The sequence below is a fragment of the Uranotaenia lowii genome, chromosome 3 (genome assembly GCF_029784155.1).
Source record: "Uranotaenia lowii strain MFRU-FL chromosome 3, ASM2978415v1, whole genome shotgun sequence".
Classification (NCBI taxonomy): Eukaryota; Metazoa; Arthropoda; class Insecta; order Diptera; family Culicidae; genus Uranotaenia; species Uranotaenia lowii.
Window position 1 is genome coordinate 58,137,767 of NC_073693.1, and position 19,224 is coordinate 58,156,990.

Sequence of the window (19,224 nt, forward strand, 5' to 3'; positions counted from 1 at the left end):
CATTTTGACAATTTTGACAATTTTGACAATTTTGACAATTTTGACAATTTTGACAATTTTGAAAATTTTTACAATTATGACAATTTTGACAATTTTGACAATTTTGACTATTTTGAAAATTTTGACTATTTTGAAAATTTTGACAATTTTGACAATTTTGACAATTTTGACAATTTTGACAATTTTGACAATTTTGACAATTTTGACAATTTTGACAATTTTGACAATTTTGACAATTTTTACAATTATGACAATTTTGACAATTTTGACAATTTTGACTATTTTGAAAATTTTGACAATTTTGACAATTTTAATAATTTTGATAATTTTGACAATTTTGACAATTTTGACAGTTTTGACAATTTTGACAATTTTGACAATTTTGACAATTTTGACAATTTTGACAATTTTGACAATTTTGACAATTTTGACAATTTTGACAATTTTGACAATTTTGACAATTTTGACAATTTTGACAATTTTGACAATTTTGACAATTTTGACAATTTTGACAATTTTGACAATTTTGACAATTTTGACAATTTTGACAATTTTGACAATTTTGACAATTTTGACAATTTTGACAATTTTGACAATTTTGACAATTTTGACAATTTTGACAATTTTGACAATTTTGACAATTTTGACAATTTTGACAATTTTGACAATTTTGACAATTTTGACAATTTTGACAATTTTGACAATTTTGACAATTTTGACAATTTTGACAATTTTGACAATTTTGACAATTTTGACAATTTTGACAATTTTGACAATTTTGACAATTTTGACAATTTTGACAATTTTGACAATTTTGACAATTTTGACAATTTTGACAATTTTGACAATTTTGACAATTTTGACAATTTTGACAATTTTGACAATTTTGACAATTTTGACAATTTTGACAATTTTGACAATTTTGACAATTTTGACAATTTTGACAATTTTGACAATTTTGACAATTTTGACAATTTTGACAATTTTGACAATTTTGACAATTTTGACAATTTTGACAATTTTGACAATTTTGACAATTTTGACAGTTTTGACAATTTTGACAATTTTGACAATTTCGACAATTTTGACAATTTTGACAATTTTGACAATTTTGACAATTTTGACAATTTTGACAATTTTGACAATTTTGACAATTTTGACAATTTTGACAATTTTGACAATTTTGACAATTTTGACAATTTTGACAATTTTGACAATTTTGACAATTTTGACAATTTTGACAATTTTGACAATTTTGACAATTTTGACAATTTTGACAATTTTGACAATTTTGACAATTTTGACAATTTTGACAATTTTGACAATTTTGACAATTTTGACAATTTTGACAATTTTGACAATTTTGACAATTTTGACAATTTTGACAATTTTGACAATTTTGACAATTTTGACAATTTTGACAATTTTGACAATTTTGACAATTTTGACAATTTTGACAATTTTGACAATTTTGACAATTTTGACAATTTTGACAATTTTGACAATTTTGACAATTTTGACAATTTTGACAATTTTGACAATTTTGACAATTTTGACAATTTTGACAATTTTGACAATTTTGACAATTTTGACAATTTTGACAATTTTGACAATTTTGACAATTTTGACAATTTTGACAATTTTGACAATTTTGACAATTTTGACAATTTTGACAATTTTGACAATTTTGACAATTTTGACAATTTTGACAATTTTGACAATTTTGACAATTTTGACAATTTTGACAATTTTGACAATTTTGACAATTTTGACAATTTTGACAATTTTGACAATTTTGACCGTTTTTGACAATTTTGACAGTTTTGACAATTTTGACAATTTTGACAATTTTGACAATTTTGACAATTTTGACAATTTTGACAATTTTGACAATTTTGACAATTTTGACAATTTTGACAATTTTGACAATTTTGACAATTTTGACAATTTTGACAATTTTGACAATTTTGACAATTTTGACAATTTTGACAATTTTGACAATTTTGACAATTTTGACAATTTTGACAATTTTGACAATTTTGACAATTTTGACAATTTTGACAATTTTGACAATTTTGACAATTTTGACAATTTTGACAATTTTGACAATTTTGACAATTTTGACAATTTTGACAATTTTGACAATTTTGACAATTTTGACAATTTTGACAATTTTGACAATTTTGACAATTTTGCAAATTTTGACAATTTTGACAATTTTGGCAATTTTGACAATTTTGACAATTTTGATAATTTTGATAATTTTGACAATTTTGACAATTTTGACAATTTTGACAATTTTCACAATTTTGACAATTTTGACAATTTTGACAATTTTGACAATTTTGACAATTTTGACAATTTTGACAATTTTGACAATTTTGACAATTTTGACAATTTTGACAATTTTGACAATTTTGACATTTTGACAATTTTGACAATTTTGACAATTTTGACAATTTTGACAATTTTGACAATTTTGACAATTTTGACAATTTTGACAATTTTGACAATTTTGACAATTTTGAAAATTTTTACAATTATGACAATTTTGACAATTTTGACAATTTTGACTATTTTGAAAATTTTGACAATTTTGACAATTTTAATAATTTTGATAATTTTGACAATTTTGACAATTTTGACAGTTTTGACAGTTTTGACAATTTTGACAATTTTGACAATTTTGACAATTTTGACAATTTTGACAATTTTGACAATTTTGACAATTTTGACAATTTTGACAATTTTGACAATTTTGACAATTTTGACAATTTTGACAATTTTGACAATTTTGACAATTTTGACAATTTTGACAATTTTGACAATTTTGACAATTTTGACAATTTTGACAATTTTGACAATTTTGACAATTTTGACAATTTTGACAATTTTGACAATTTTGACAATTTTGACAATTTTGACAATTTTGACAATTTGGACAATTTTGACAATTTTGACAATTTTGACAATTTTGACAATTTTGACAATTTTGACAATTTTGACAATTTTGACAATTTTGACAATTTTGACAATTTTGACAATTTTGACAATTTTGACAATTTTGACAATTTTGACAATTTTGACAATTTTGACAATTTTGACAATTTTGACAATTTTGACAATTTTGACAATTTTGACAATTTTGACAATTTTGACAATTTTGACAATTTTGACAATTTTGACAATTTTGACAATTTTGACAATTTTGACAATTTTGACAATTTTGACAATTTTGACAATTTTGTTAATTTTGACAATTTTGACAATTTTGACAATTTTGACAATTTTGACAATTTTGACAATTTTGACAATTTTGACAATTTTGACAATTTTGACAATTTTGACAATTTTGACAATTTTGACAATTTTGACAATTTTGACAATTTTGACAATTTTGACAATTTTGACAATTTTGACAATTTTGACAATTTTGACAATTTTGACAATTTTGACAATTTTGACAATTTTGACAATTTTGACAGTTTTGACAGTTTTGACAATTTTGACAATTTCGACAATTTTGACAATTTTGACAATTTTGACAATTTTGACAATTTTGACAATTTTGACAATTTTGACAATTTTGACAATTTTGACAATTTTGACAATTTTGACAATTTTGACAATTTTGACAATTTTGACAATTTTGACAATTTTGACAATTTTGACAATTTTGACAATTTTGACAATTTTGACAATTTTGACAATTTTGACAATTTTGACAATTTTGACAATTTTGACAATTTTGACAATTTTGACAATTTTGACAATTTTGACAATTTTGACAATTTTGACAATTTTGACAATTTTGACAATTTTGACAATTTTGACAATTTTGACAATTTTGACAATTTTGACAATTTTGACAATTTTGACAATTTTGACAATTTTGACAATTTTGACAATTTTGACAATTTTGACAATTTTGACAATTTTGACAATTTTGACAATTTTGACAATTTTGACAATTTTGACAAATTTGACAATTTTGACAATTTTGACAATTTTGACAATTTTGACAATTTTGACAATTTTGACAATTTTGACAATTTTGACAATTTTGACAATTTTGACAATTTTGACAATTTTGACAATTTTGACAATTTTGACAATTTTGACAATTTTGATAATTTTGACAATTTTGACAATTTTGACAGTTTTGACAATTTTGACAATCTTGATAATTTCTACAATTTTCAGATTTTGTTTTGATTTTAGTGTTCAATAAATATCAACTTTTCACTTTAAGAGTAAATGGTTAAGCAGAAAATGTGAAAGTAAATATATGTAAAATCGTATAATGTTTGATTTTTTGCGGTGATTTTTTTTCAATTTCACTTGTAACTAAACATGTTTTTTGTGTAAATCTTTTACTTTATTTAAATTTTCAAGCAAATATCTCTTAAGACTAAGTCATTTATTAAATTTTTACTTTTTTAATTTTTTTTCCTGAAATTCCTTGTAAAACCAATCCATTCCTGATAAATTTTCTTTAAATTTAAGTTTTTCAACTTTCCTTCCATATGATAACCGAACGGAAATCGCTTCAAAAGTTAGCACACCAACTAGCAAACAGACCAAATAGCTTCGATTCAAATTAGGCCTATTTTAAGCAATAGTTTTAAGAACAGCACCTCGACTCTCGGGAATCGGAATTTTCGCGTCCCTTAAATAAGTAGCAATTCGATTTCTTTTTTGAAAAAGTAAACGCGCGATAATCATCAAACGAAAGAGAATGAAACAATCAGAATAAACAAACTTAAAATATCCACCACAATTGATATTTAAAAGGTGGATAAAAAAAACCGAGATTGGACCCATGCAAGTGTTCCCAACGATATGCCAAATCTAACTAATTGAGATACACCCTAGTGTCCCGGGTGTAGAAAAATTCCCCGTTTTGCTGATATGAACCGATTGACGGGCGTGATCGGCCGTTAAGAACCGATCGTAATCAAAATTGTACAAACTGACTCCTTCGAATTTGCGAAAACTGCGAACCCCGAACAGTGGGTTTTTGGCCTAAGAAAGGTAAACTTTTAAGAGATGGTTTTATGAATACGAGAAGGCTAACACGTAACGTGACAGTGTATGTTTTATAAGAATATATTAAGAAAAACGTAGAAAGCAACCACCTAGGACAAAGAAATAGAGAAAATTATGGAAAACTTTTGCAGCTCCCGAGAAGAGTGAGAAAAAATGGGGCAGTGAAACAAAAATGGAAGCCTCAGGTTGGGCTTTGCCCAATTTGTTACAAGGCGGATTAGTGCTCCGGATAATGATTTACTAGTTGATTTTGAAACCGCAAGTTATGGTCTGCGTTTGTTGGGATAGAATTGACGTTTCATTTTGCGTGTTAAGTGATCTTCATTCTCGAGCTTTTTTTTTGTTACCTTCTCGTCGAGCTGGAAAAGTTTTTAACTGCGGCAAGGCATGGCCGATTAACTAGGTTTTAATGAATAATTTAGAATTTGTTCAGGTGGAATAAGGGATTTTCCGGTGTAGGAATTAATTGAAAAACATCAAACGATAGCTACCGGGGAGAACATCTGAAACCAACCAAAAGCGGTAATAGTAGCGGTTTAGTGAAGCTTGAGAAGTAAAATATGTATTCCGAGTTTAGGCAGTGCGAAATAGGAAGGTGTAGCTACAAGAAGAAATTAATTTGCGAAACATGTAACTGGTATCCAATAAATGTCGGAACCGAGGCTTCCTTCCGAGCTACAACACAAATGAGCCAGCAACGAATAATTAGCGCGAAAACATAACATCTCCACGACCTCGGCGTTCCGGCGCTGATAATAGTTTTAATTTATGAAGAAAAAGTTTCATCCCCCCTTACTCGATGAGGTCCTGGAAAGGGGCCAGCTAGAACGTGACAGAAATTAATCGCTCAAAGTTAGGAAAGCCTAGCCGGCACTTTATTGTCACGCGTTTTTCCTATAATTACCCATTAAAAAGTCAAATGGCGCAAAAACTGCGTGTACGGCAATCGATAATACCCCAACTTCCGCTCTTCCTCGGGAAAAAACCACCGAAACGGGTGGGAGAACTTATTCTTATGAGTTTTGGCAGGCGACCGAGACCGTGCAGAGAAAAAGAGAGACTCTGTGTAATGCAAATAATTACCCACTACATTTCCCAAGATCCCCTTTCGCTCACCACCAGAAAGGAAAAACCACGAGCGGGGGGATAGAAAATAACACAAAAATCAAGAAAACAAAACGAAAGTTCCGAGGGCTGAAGCGGAGTTCCACAACTTCAACCACAATAAACAGCCTAATGTTTGGGGCACAAATTGAACGCAGCAAGGGTGAAATTTATTAGCTCACGTGACTGGGCTCAATTTACCTCGACATTTTTATTATTGGCGTGTGTAAAATAATACAAACATTTCTCTCAATGTATACATTTTCTGCAAATAAATTACCAGGTAAGTGATCTATTTCCCTTTATTTCTAGCCTTTTATCAATTCGATTTCGATGCTAAATAAGTGAATGAATTCATAGATTATAATATTACCTATAAATAACCTTCTCCTGAACAGAGTCGCATTCAGAGGAAAACAGAAACTTCAATCAATAACCGCCAATTTTACAGCGTAAACTGTCGATTCGAAAAGTGAAAGGTAGCAAAGTGGAAACCACAATGTTTCTCAAAACACCACCCACGCACACCTAGAATCTGATAGTACATATATTTAAAAACATTACTCGACCCCTTCGTCGCCCACCTTTGGATAACTGTTGGCTTTCTCGTTGAGGCTTAATTTCTCAATGCCAGAGAAATCAACGAAAACAACAACTGTCCAAAGCGCATTGGGTCGACCCACTCTTCAACAACAATCTAAAAAAAAACAACCAACAAAACTAAGTCCTAGAAATTATTTTCAACCTCAACTTCAAAACCGACTCTGTACAGCGTTTCCCGATTTGCTAGGGATTCAACCGAAATATAAGTGAAGAAGCACCCAAAAAAAACCAACCTGGAAAAAAAGCATTCATTGAAGAACCTAGCACGAGAAACTCTGTCACATAGTCTGTCTGACATTGAGATCGCCAAGCATCATTCCTACTTTTGTGTACTAACTTTTACATTACCAACTTTAGAATAAATCGAAAATAGCCAAGAACCACAGACTAGAAAGCAAAAAAAAAACAAACAGCTACAAACAGTAACTCATCATTACCCATTCAAAACGAGTAGAAGAAAAAAATCGGTACAGAAAAAACGTTTGTAAGCTCTGTCTCTCAGTTTTTTTCAAACCAACAAATCACATATGATAAATATGTGTAAGTGTAAGTTAGTGAAAAAAAAACCGCGAAAATCGGAAGCCAAACGCGCCTAGGTTAGTTCCGTTGTACCATTGAGGTTCTCAGGATATTTTGCTTTGAATGTTAGGTCGCGTAGAAAATATTGTAATATGAATAAGAAGTAAACCGAGAGACGACGATCGAAGATCAGCAGATTGTAACGAAGAGTCAACTGAAATACATCAGATTTAAACTGTTAATTTATTGCGGGTGGGATTAAGCAGGAAAGTCTGCTTACTGAAGATTTTTTTTTGGAACGGATGAACTTATTTAGAGATGTTTTTATCAAAATAAAGCGACTTTAAATCCTCTTTTAATGCAAACATAAAAAATTTTCGATTCAATTGCAACACTTGTTCAGAAATTTGCACTTATGTGTGATCATGAACGCATGTTAGAAAAATCTAGAATTTACTCAAATTTCACCCGACTAGATGAAGTTTAAAAATCAATTATGAAAATAATACAGATGAAATCAATATAAAAAGCAATGAAATGAGAAAATCAGAAAATCAAAAATCAGAAAATCGAAAATTCAGAAATTCAGAAATTCAGAAATTCAGAAATTCAGAAATTCAGAAATTCAGAAATTCAGAAATTCAGAAATTCAGAAATTCAGAAATTCAGAAATTCAGAAATTCAGAAATTCAGAAATTCAGAAATTCAGAAATTCAGAAATTCAGAAATTCAGAAATTCAGAAATTCAGAAATTCAGAAATTCAGAAATTCAGAAATTCAGAAATTCAGAAAATCAGAAAATCAGAAAATCAGAAAATCAGAAAATCAGAAAATCAGAACATCAGAAAATCAGAAAATCAGAAAATCAGAAAATCAGAAAATCAGAAAATCAGAAAATCATAAACTCAGAAAATCAGAAAATCAGAAAATCAGAAAATCAGAAAGACAAAAAGTAAGGATGTAAGAATGCAAAAACTTAGAAATTCGGAAAGTCAAACAGTCAGAAAGTCAGAAAGTCAGAAGGTCAATAAGTCACAAATTTAGGAAGTCAGACAATCAGAAAGTCAGAATCTAACTTCTTTCTGACTTTCTGACTTTCAGACTTTCTGAATTTCTGACCTTCTGAATTCCTGACTTTCTGATTTTCTGACTTTCTGACTATCTGACTTTCTGACTTTTTGACTCTTTTAAACTCTTTCTGACTTTTTGACTTCCAGACCTTCTGACTTGCTGTCCTTCTGACTTTCTGACTTTCTGACATTCTAACTTCCTAACTTTCTGACTTTTTGACTTTTTGACTTTTTGAGTTTTTGACTTTTTGACTTTTTGACTTTTTGACTTTTTGACATTTTGACTTTTTGACTTTTTGACTTTTTGACTTTTTGACTTTCTGACTTTCTGACTTTCTGACTTTCTGACTTTCTGACTTTCTGACTTTCTGACTTTCTGACTTTCTGACTTTCTGACTTTCTGACTTTCTGACTTTCTGACTTTCTGACTTTCTGACTTTCTGACTTTCTGACTTTCTGACTTTCTTACTTTCTGACTTTCTGACTTTCTGACTTTCTGTCTTTCTGACTTTCTGACTTTCTGACTTTCTGACTTTCTGACTTTCTGACTTTCTGACTTTCTGACTTTCTGACTTTCTGACTTTCTGACTTTCTGACTTTCTGACTTTCTGACTTTCTGACTTTCTGACTTTCTGACTTTCTGACTTTCTGACTTTCTGACTTTCTGACTTTCTGACTTTCTAACTTTCTGACTTTCTGACTTTCTGACTTTCTGATTTTCTGACTTTCTGACTTTCTGACTTTCTGACTTTCTGACTTTCTGACTTTCTGACTTTCTGACTTTCTGACTTTCTGACTTTCTGACTTTCTGACTTTCTGACTTTCTGACTTTCTGACTTTCTGACTTTCTGACTTTCTGACTTTCTGACTTTCTGACTTTCTGACTTTCTGACTTTCTGACTTTCTGACTTTCTGACTGTCTGACTTTCTGACTTTCTGACTTTCTGACTTTCTGACTTTCTGACTTTCTGACATTCTGACTTTCTGACTTTCTGACTTTCTGACTTTCTGATTTTCTGACTTTCTGACTTTCTGACTTTCTGACTTTTTGACTTTTTGACTTTCTGACTTTCTTACTTTCTAACTTTCTGACTTTCTGACTTTCTGACTTTCTGACTTTCTGACTTTCTGACTTTCTGACTTTCTGACTTTCTGACTTTCTGACTTTCTGACTTTCTGACTTTCTGACTTTCTGACTTTCTGACTTTCTGACTTTCTGACTTTCTGACTTTCTGACTTTCTGACTTTCTGACTTTCTGACTTTCTGACTTTCTGACTTTCTGACTTTCTGACTTTCTGACTTTCTGACTTTCTGATTTTCTGTCATTCTAACTTTCTGACTTTCTAACTTTCAGACTTTCTGACTTTCTGACTTTCTGGCATTCTGACTTTCTGACTTTCTGACTTTCTGACTTTCTGACTTTCTGACTTTCTTACTTTCTAACTTACTAACTTACTAACTTTCTGACTTTCTGACTTTCTGACTTTCTGACTTTCTGACTTTCTGGCTTTCTGACTTTCTGACTTTCTGACTTTCTGACTTTCTGACTTTCTGACTTTCTGACTTTCTGACTTTCTGACTTTCTGACTTTCTGACTTTCTGACTTTCTGACTTTCTGACTTTCTGACTTTCTGACTTTCTGACTTTCTGACTTTCTGACTTTCTGACTTTCTGACTTTCTGACTTTCTGACTTTCTGACTTTCTGACTTTCTGACTTTCTGACTTTCTGACTTTCTGACTTTCTGACTTTCTGACTTTCTGTCTTTCTGACTTTCTGACTTTCTGACTTTCTGACTTTCTGACTTTCTGACTTTCTGACTTTCTGACTTTCTGACTTTCTGACTTTCTGATTTTCTGACTTTCTGACTTTCTGACTTTCTGACTTTCTGACTTTCTGACTTTTTGACTTTCTGATTTTCTGACTTTCTGACTTTCTGACTTTCTGATTTTCTGATTTTCTGACTTTCTGACTTTCTGACTTTCTGACTTTCTGACTTTCTGACTTTCTGACTTTCTGACTTTCTGACTTTCTGACTTTCTGACATTCTGACTTTCTGACTTTCTGACTTTCTGACTTTTTGACTTTCTGACTTTCTGACTTTCTGACTTTCTGACTTTCTGACTTTCTCGCTTTCTGACTTTCTGACTTTCTGACTTTCTGACTTTCTGACTTTCAGACTTTCTGACTTTCTGACTTTCTGACTTTCTGACTTTCTGACTTTCTGACTTTCTGACTTTCTGACTTTCTGACTTTCTGACTTTCTGACTTTCTGACTTTCTGACTTTCTGACTTTCTGACTTTCTGACTTTCTGACTTTCTGACTTTCTGACTTTCTGACTTTCTGACTTTCTGACTTTCTGACTTTCTGACTTTCTGACATTCTGACTTTCTGACTTTCTGTTTTTCTGACTTTCTGACTTTCTTACTTTCTTACTTTCTGACTTTCTAACTTACTAACTTTCTGACTTTCTGACTTTCTGACTTTCTGACTTTCTGACTTTCTGGCTTTTTGACTTTCTGACTTTCTGACTTTCTGACTTTCTGACTTTCTGACTTTCTGACTTTCTGACTTTCTGACTTTCTGACTTTCTGACTTTCTGACTTTCTGACTTTCTGACTTTCTGACTTTCTGACTTTCTGACTTTCTGACTTTCTGACTTTCTGACTTTCTGACTTTCTGACTTTCTGACTTTCTGACTTTCTGACTTTCTGACTTTCTGACTTTCTGACTTTCTGACTTTCTGACTTTCTGTCTTTCTGACTTTCTGACTTTCTGACTTTCTGACTTTCTGACTTTCTGACTTTCTGACTTTCTGACTTTCTGACTTTCTGACTTTCTGATTTTCTGACTTTCTGACTTTCTGACTTTCTGACTTTCTGACTTTCTGACTTTTTGACTTTCTGATTTTCTGACTTTCTGACTTTCTGACTTTCTGATTTTCTGATTTTCTGATTTTCTGATTTTCTGACTTTCTGACTTTCTGACTTTCTGACTTTCTGACTTTTTGACTTTCTGACTTTCTGACTTTCTGACTTTCTGACTTTCTCGCTTTCTGACTTTCTGACTTTCTGACTTTCTGACTTTCTGACTTTCTGACTTTCTGACTTTCTGACTTTCTGACTTTCTGACTTTCTGACTTTCTGACTTTCTGACTTTCTGACTTTCTGACTTTCTGACTTTCTGACTTTCTGACTTTCTGACTTTCTGACTTTCTGACTTTCTGACTTTCTGACTTTCTGGCTTTCTGACTTTCTGACTTTCTGACTTTCTGACTTTCTGACTTTCTGACTTTCTGACTTTCTGACTTTCTGACTTTCTGACTTTCTGACTTTCTGACTTTCTGACTTTCTGACTTTCTGACTTTCTGACTTTCTGACTTTCTGACTTTCTGACTTTCTGACTTTCTGACATTCTGACTTTCTGACTTTCTGACTTTCTGACTTTCTGATTTTCTGATTTTCTGACTTTCTGACTTTCTGACTTTTTGACTTTTTGACTTTCTGACTTTCTTACTTTCTAACTTTCTGACTTTCTGACTTTCTGACTTTCTGACTTTCTGACTTTCTGACTTTCTGACTTTCTGACTTTCTGACTTTCTGACTTTCTGACTTTCTGACTTTCTGACTTTCTGACTTTCTGACTTTCTGACTTTCTGACTTTCTGACTTTCTGACTTTCTGACTTTCTGACTTTCTGACTTTCTGACTTTCTGACTTTCTGTCTTTCTGACTTTCTGACTTTCTGACTTTCTGACTTTCTGACTTTCTGACTTTCTGACTTTCTGACTTTCTGACTTTCTGACTTTCTGACTTTCTGACTTTCTGACTTTCTGACTTTCTGACTTTCTGACTTTCTGACTTTCTGTCTTTCTGACTTTCTGACTTTCTGACTTTCTGACTTTCTGACTTTCTGACTTTCTGACTTTCTGATTTTCTGACTTTCTGACTTTCTGACTTTCTGACTTTCTGACTTTCTGACTTTCTGACTTTTTGACTTTCTGACTTTCTGACTTTCTGACTTTCTGACTTTCTGATTTTCTGACTTTCTGACTTTCTGACTTTCTGACTTTCTGACTTTCTGACATTCTTACTTTCTGACTTTCTGACTTTCTGACTTTCTGACTTTTTGACTTTTTGACTTTCTGACTTTCTGACTTTCTGACTTTCTGACTTTCTGACTTTCTGACTTTCTGACTTTCTGACTTTCTGACTCTCTGACTTTCTGACTTTCTGACTTTCTGACTTTCTGACTTTCTGACTTTCTGACTTTCTGACTTTCTGGCTTTCTGACTTTCTGACTTTCTGACTTTCTGACTTTCTGACTTTTTGACTTTCTGACTTTCTGACTTTCTGACTTTCTGACTTTCTGACTTTCTGACTTTCTGACTTTCTGACTTTCTGACTTTCTGACTTTCTGACTTTCTGACTTTCTGACTTTCTGACTTTCTGACTTTCTGACTTTCTGACTTTCTGACTTTCTGACTTTCTGACTTTCTGACTTTCTGACTTTCTGACTTTCTGACTTTTTGACTTTCTGACTTTCTGACTTTCTGACTTTCTGACTTTCTGACTTTCTGACTTTCTGACTTTCTGACTTTCTGACTTTCTGACTTTCTGACTTTCTGACTTTCTGAATTTCTGACTTTCTGACTTTCTGACTTTCTGACTTTCTGACTTTCTGAATTTCTGACTTTCTGACTTTCTGACTTTCTGACTTTTTGGCTTTCTGACTTTCTGACTTTCTGACTTTCTGACTTTCTGACTTTCTGACTTTCTGACTTTCTGACTTTCTGACTTTCTGACTTTCCGACTTTCTGACTTTCTGACTTTTTGACTTTCTGACTTTCTGACTTTCTGACTTTCTGACTTTCTGACTTTCTGACTTTCTGACTTTCTGATTTTCTGATTTCTGACTTTCTGACTTTCTGACTTTCTGACTTTCTGATTTTCTGATTTTCTGACTTTCTGACTTTCTGACTTTCTGACTTTCTGACTTTCTGACTTTCTGACTTTCTGACTTTCTGACTTTCTGACTTTCTGACTTTCTGACTTTCTGACTTTCTGACTTTCTGACTTTCTGACTTTCTGACTTTCTGACTTTCTGACTTTTTGACTTTCTGACTTTCTGACTTTTTGACTTTCGTATCTACTGACTTTTTGACTATCTTATTTTTTTACTAATCAGATAGACAAAATATCAGAAAGTCAGAAAGTCAGAAAGTCAGAAAGTCATAATGTCAGAAAGTCAGGAAGTAAGAAAGTCAGAATTTCAAAAAGTCGAAAAATCAGAAAGGCGGAAACTCAGAATGTTAAGCAGAAAAGTCAAAAAGTAAAAAAGTCAGAAATTGAAAAACCAAAAGGTCAGATAATCAAAAACTCAATAAGTAAAAAGTCACAAAGTAAGAAAATCTGAATGTCCTAAAATCAAGAAAAAAAGAAAATTGAAAACTTCGAAAACTAAGCATTCAAACATTCAAAAATAGAGACTCAAAAAAATCAGCCAAAAAATAGAATTTAAATCATAAAGTCAGAGGTTTAGAAAACCAGAAAAATTAGAAGTCTAAATGTCCAAAGGCTTGAAGTTTGGAAAGTCAGAAAATCAAGAAGTCATTTAATCAGAAAGTCAGAGAGACAGAAAATTAAAATAAAAAGATCTGAAAGTCAAATTGTAGACAGTAAGAAAACCAGAAAGACAACCGGAAATTGAACGAATATGAGAAACTGAAATTGTGAAAATTAAAATGCCATAAGCCAGAATGTTAGAAAGACATCAGGATATCCAGAACGAAATCTTTATCCAAACAACGAAGTTGTTTTATCAAACGAGATAAATTTTAACAAGAGTTTATTTTATTTTAAATTCTGATTGTAAATAGTCAGAATAATTTGAAAATTAACCTTCGAGCTTTAAATTTCTCATTCTGTTGTGAGTTTTGAAATATGTACTTGTTTTTTTCAGACACAACTTTAAGTTTTGAGGACTAAATTTCAACTGATGAATGTCAAAAAATCAAGGATCAGAGTAAACATCAAATTGTGACAATTTTTGTAAAACGGGTGCAATTTCTGACAAGAGATTCTAAGAATATTGTTCAAAAATTCATTATTCAATACTGATGGAAATAATTGCTTTATTTTGAAAAAAAAAACACTTCATCCATCCCTACGAATTTTTTAACTTACCCATTTTAAGCTCCCTTATATGGAGTTTTTTTTTAATGAATAAGCTAATAAATCTTCAGTTAAACTGAGGATTACCTTGAATATAAACCAAAAAAAACCCAGCATCGTCGAACATTGTCGTTTCCAATATAAAAATTCAAATATGTACAACTAACTCCGTCGATAGCCGCGAAGAATGATCTCAACAACGCCTGGGTGCGTATAGATGAGAATAACCCAATTAAACATTACTAAAAACCAAGATTACGATCAAAAAAAAAAATAACACACAAACCATTCGAAGAATTCGTTATTATTATAAGCATTGCTATCATTATCGTCGTATCCAGTTGTAAATGTGAAGCCATCAATCACTTTCTCGTAGTCAGAAGCCATCCTCCGATATGCTCAGAAAAAAAACCAGAACACATAAAATATCAAAACCTCAGAAAACGAAATTGAAATTCACCATCATCCTCTTTTCCAACCTTCCCAACATCTAGAGTGACAATAAAAAAAGAAATAATCCCCCTTAAAACGCTTTTAAAGTTCAATTTCACCTCACTTTTCGGTAGCGAAAAAAAGTGAATCATAATGTTTCGCAGACATTTTTCTCATTTTCTTTTGAACTAGGGGGCCACTTTCAGTAAAAACCCATCAATAGAGTTTCCATCGTCAATAATAGTTGAACAATCATGCCCCCCCTAATATTTGAAAATACTTTCAATTGCTCTGATGAATTTTTTAATAATTGGTCAGGAAAAAAGGAATCTAATCCCATCATAGCTATTATTCCCCTAAAAATAAAAAAAAAATTTAATTATTTTTCTGAAAGAATGTTCGAGTAAAGTGGTAAAAAATTTAAATTTGAATTCCTAAATCCTAATATTAAAATTCGAAAAGAAAAGCCACTTAACTGAAAAAACTGATTTCAGAAAAATACTTCATCTTGCAAATCCTTAATCCTTCCCAACTCTTTTAATAAAAAAAAATCCCATAAAATCCATTCAAAAGCAACTCCATCTGCATTTTCCCTTCGCTTTTTGCAACAATAAAAAAAATTATAGTTGGGTGAAATCCCGTAGTTTACCAGCAAAAAAATAACCATCCCCGATCAATCCTCCACCGAAAATCAAAAACCTCTATTTTTCTCTCAGTGTTTGCGTTGTATACAATTTTTATTAACCAAAAAAAAAAGTTTGCTCATATTTTGTACCATATAGTTCCAAGTTTGACCTTTTTGCAACCCAGCAGCGTCTTCAGCATATTTAATTCTCTATGATAGAAACAAAAAAAAAGTTTGATTAAAAAAATCTATACGATTTCAATTGGATTTTCCATACCAGGCCTGATCTACTTACTTATCTGCTGAAAGCCTTGAATCGCTTTGTTTTTTCCAGTTTTTACTATTTTTACATTCTGCCCTCATCGTTTATAACTTAGATTGTAGAATTCGAATTTCGATAGCTCTTCATCCTCCACACGTACATCCGAATTTCACATAGTCTTTTACACTTTGGATTTATGATTTCTAATTTTAACACCAGTTTAAAAAAATAGAGACAAACGTGTTTTTATCCGAAAGAAAAACAAAAGCCATCCCATTTAAGGTTTATATCTTATCATATTTTCAAAGCAAACATAAACATTTTTTGTATAATTTTGTTTTCGTTTCCACTAAATTGGTATTACCAATGAAAAAATTTCTTTTCACCAACCTAGTGATTGATCAGTCAGTCATTGATCATTCGTAGCATGAAAAAGTATTATCATTCAGTTGAAACAAAATCAAAAAAAAATTTAGATAAAAACAACAGCCCGGGTTTTTTGATCGCCACAAATTTTTTGAGAAACTAAGTTTTTCGAGGTTATTTTTGTGTGATCTCATTAGTATTCAACATGCATGGTAAAACATAACACATTTATTTCAAGCTGCAGCGATATTTTCAAAACTAAACAAACAGAATCGTTTCTTTATTATTTGTTTCTGTAATGCCTTCTTGGAGGGAATGATTTTTTTTAAAAATCGTTACAAAATGACTGCTTGATAAAAAAAACAACCAAATTTTTAATTTAAAATACTCTGTAAATTCAAAAATTATAATTGAAAAGTTCAAAACCCTCGAGAGAACGAAGCGTTTCTTTCGAATTTCAAGGATAATAAAAAAAACACAATTGAAACCTTTCATCATTGATAGAAACGATTGTTCACTCAGCGAGGAAGTTTGCTACTGAGCGCCCGTTATGAATTGTACCTTATTTTTCTTTCTATCGCTCTGTCCACCGCAAGATAGATATCTGTTTAATAGAAATTTTCCCGAGTTTTGAGTTCTTTTTTCAATTTCCTACTTTAAAAATACATATTTCAATTCCGAATGCGCAAAAGTTTTGAACTACATCACAGTTTTGTATTGCAATTATTTTTCCATAAATCTACATTTCACATGTTCAATTGTTCTATCGTTAAATTTTTCGAATTATTCAAATGTTCAATTGATCAGTTGTTCAATTGTTCAATTGTTAAATTTTTCATTCGTTCAATTGTTCAATTGTTCAATTGTTAAACTGTTCAATTGTTCAATTGTTCAATTGCTCAATCGTTCAATTGTTCAATTGTTCAATTGTTCAATTGTTCAATTGTTCAATTGGTCAGTTGTTCAATTATTCAATTGTTAAATTGTCCCATTGTTCAATTGTCCAATTGTTCAATTGTCCAATTGTTCAATTGTTCAATTGTTCAATTGTTCAATTGTTCAATTGTTCAATTGTTCAATTGTTCAATTGTTCAATTGTTCAATTGTTCAATTGTTCAACTGTTCAATTGTTCAATTGTTCAATTGTTCAATTGTTCAATTGTTCAATTGTTCAATTGTTCAATTGTTCAATTGTTCAATTGTTCAATTGTTCAATTGTTCAATTGTTCAATTGTTCAATTGTTCAATTGTTCAATTGTTCAATTGTTCAATTGTTCAATTGTTCAATTGTTCAATTGTTCAATTGTTCAATTGTTCAATTGTTCAATTGTTCAATTGTTCAATTGTTCAATTGTTCAATTGTTCAATTGTTCAATTGTTCAATTGTTCAATTGTTCAATTGTTCAATTGTTCAATTGTTCAATTGTTCAATTGTTCAATTGTTCAATTGTTCAATTGTTCAATTGTTCAATTGTTCAATTGTTCAATTGTTCAATTGTTCAATTGTTCAATTGTTCAATTGTTCAATTGTTCAATTGTTCAATTGTTCAATTGTTCAATTGTTCAATTGTTCAATTGTTCAATTGTTCAATTGTTCAATTGTTCAATTGTTCAATTGTTCAATTGTTCAATTGTTCAATTGTTCAATTGTTCAATTGTTCAATTGTTCAATTGTTCAATTGTTCAATTGTTCAATTGTTCAATTGTTCAATTGTTCAATTGTTCAATTGTTCAATTGTTCAATTGTTCAATTGTTCAATTGTTCAATTGTTCAATTGTTCAATTGTTCAATTGTTCAATTGTTCAATTGTTCAATTGTTCAATTGTTCAATTGTTCAATTGTTCAATTGTTCAATTGTTCAATTGTTCAATTGTTCAATTGTTCAATTGTTCAATTGTTCAATTGTTCAATTGTTCAATTGTTCAATTGTTCAATTGTTCAATTGTTCAATTGTCCAATTGTTCAATTGTTCAATTGTTCAATTGTTCAATTGTTCAATTGTTCAATTGTTCAATTGTTCAATTGTTCAATTGTTCAATTGTTCAATTGTTCAATTGTTCAATTGTTCAATTGTTCAATTGTTCAATTGTTCAATTGTTCAATTGTTCAATTGTTCAATTGTTCAATTGTTCAATTGTTCAATTGTTCAATTGTTCAATTGTTCAATTGTTCAATTGTTCAATTGTTCAATTGTTCAATTGTTCAATTGTTCTATTGTTCAATTGTTCAATTGTTCAATTGTTCAATTGTTCAATTGTTCAATTGTTCAATTGTTCAATTGTTCAATTGTTCAATTGTTCAATTGTTCAATTGTTCAATTGTTCAATTGTTCAATTGTTCAATTGTTCAATTTTTCTATTGTTCAATTGTTCAATTGTTCAATTGTTCAATTGTTCAATTGTTCAATTGTTCAATTGTTCAATTGTTCAATTGTTCAATTGTTCAATTGTTCAATTGTTCAATTGTTCAATTGTTCAATTGTTCAATTGTTCAATTGTTCAATTGTTCAATTGTTCAATTGTTCAATTGTTCAATTGTTCAATTGTTCAATTGTTCAATTGTTCAATTGTTCAATTGTTCAATTGTTCAATTGTTCAATTGTTCAATTGTTCAATTGTTCAATTGTTCAATTGTTCAATTGTTCAATTGTTCAATTGTTCAATTGTTCAATTGTTCAATTGTTCAATTGTTCAATTGTTCAATTGTTCAATTGTGCAATTGTTCAATTTTTGAATTGTTAAACGGAGCAATAGATCCATTGTTCAATTACTAGATTATGCCAGTGAAACGAATATCTATCTTGTGGTGCTTCAAACTAGTTTTGCATTTTAATCGCAAGATTTAACTTCTACTCAATCACCTTTTGAAGTTTGAATAAGTTCTACCGAATCACTTCCAATTTTTACACATCTTTCCATCTCTCTGTCTTTCATTGATCATCTAATAGAAGTTTGAAAAAGCTCGCCTTATAACCCCTCCAATGCCAATCGAAACCGCAACCCTGCTTAACATTCTCATCA

At 30.7% G+C, this 19,224-nt stretch overlaps 1 protein-coding gene across 9 annotated transcripts in view; it reads left to right on the forward strand.

Annotated features, from left to right (window-relative positions):
* LOC129754645 (gamma-aminobutyric acid receptor subunit beta) overlaps positions 1 to 19,224 on the forward strand; it is a 307,093-nt gene that overhangs the window by 262,385 nt on the left and 25,484 nt on the right. The window lies entirely within an intron of this gene.